Source organism: Colobus angolensis, unplaced genomic scaffold (assembly GCF_000951035.1).
Source record: "Colobus angolensis palliatus isolate OR3802 unplaced genomic scaffold, Cang.pa_1.0 Scaffold802, whole genome shotgun sequence".
Classification (NCBI taxonomy): Eukaryota; Metazoa; Chordata; class Mammalia; order Primates; family Cercopithecidae; genus Colobus; species Colobus angolensis.
In genome coordinates, this window is record NW_012121844.1 from 6,608 (window position 1) to 8,013 (window position 1,406).

Genomic DNA, 1,406 nt, shown 5'->3' on the forward strand with positions numbered 1-1,406 from the left:
CTGCAGAAATCAGTCTTCTTTCCAGTTTCAAAAACCCCAACATGGGCGAAAGAGGATCCTTTGGATGCCAGATAATGCATGAAGCACATTGGATTATAGTCATTTTAATATAGTTCATATTCATAATTCACAGTGAGGAAACCTGAAAGTTGCTCCCAGGTACTAATAAATGAAAGATGGGGCGGGGCTGCTGTGGGGGCGGGACCTTGTGAGGCAGTGCCTGGGCTTCCACATCACAAATGGAAGGGCAGAGCATGGAGGGAACTCAAGGCCTGATTGGTTCCTCCTAAGCAGGACGCGATCTGGTTGTCAGGGCAACCGGCCTTCAGTTGGAGCCTTCAGTGGATGCCTTCAGTTGGAGTCATTTGGGGGCCCTTCCTGGGGAGAGGGGGCAGGTGCTCAGCTCTGCAGGCGTGGGGGCAAGCGAAGGCCCCAGCTGCCTGAGAAGAGCAGAGGTGCACCATGGGGACCACGCTGACCTGTCGCATGTGCACCAAAGCCAGCCCCAGGCAGGGCCCCCTCGGGGCTTCTGTGGAGCCATCCTGCGGCTCTGACATCTATGAGTGGGCGGCCAGCAAAGGCGCAGGCCCCAGCACAGAGGAGCAGAGGCGCCCAGAGCACGTTGACCCCCAATGCCAGCTCCAAGCAGGGCCTGCTGAGTGTGCTGTGTTCAGAGCCATGCTGCAGATCTGAAATCCACCACGTAGAGGTGGGAGTAGCACCAGACTCCACTGATTTGGAGCCTGCCCAGTCTGATCCAGGAGCCATGACTAGCAGCACATTGGCGACCCGAAGATGCCAAAAGGTAGGGAGGCGACAGATACCGCTTGGCCTTAGGAGCTCCTCTGGCCTTGCTCACCCAAGGTTCCCCCAAGAGGCATCCACAGCCTAAAGCTCCTCCCTCCTGCCCCTAGTTCGCTTTCCTATCCCCTGCCCCAAACAGGAGAACTTGCTCTGACTCGACTCTCCACCCCTTCTTCTTTCCTGTTGCATCCAGCCGGTTACTTTTCATTGCCCTGACCAAATGCCCACTTCTGAGTCTTCTTCTTTTCCTAGGCTGGTCAAAACTAAGTTTTCAAAATACAAAATGGATGCTACAGATTTCATTACAGTAGAGGAAATGTCTGACAGCTCTTGTATTTAAACTTAAGTAGCCACAGTGGGACTCCCTATTTCATATCTTGAGTTCTAGAGCAGAGCTCTCTCTCCTAAAGTAATGGCTGAGGGTTAGAGATACTCTTCTTGATTCTAGTAATAAGAAATGATTTTTTGTAGAGACAGGGTCTCACTGTGTTGCCCAGGCTGGTCTCAAACGCCTGGTCTCAAGTGATTCACCCACCTTGGCCTCCCACTTTTTTGGAACCACAGGCAGAACCACCACACCTGGCCTTGGGAGCTGCTCCTGC

At 53.3% G+C, this 1,406-nt stretch overlaps 1 long non-coding RNA gene across 1 annotated transcript; it reads left to right on the forward strand.

The window, feature by feature from the left end:
* Positions 1-241: 241 nt before the first annotated feature.
* LOC105502750 lies at positions 242-1,146 on the forward strand. Its single transcript, XR_001000393.1, has 2 exons — positions 242-805; positions 1,057-1,146. It is a non-coding gene; the product is annotated as an uncharacterized LOC105502750 (long non-coding RNA).
* The last annotated feature ends 260 nt before the right edge of the window (positions 1,147-1,406 follow it).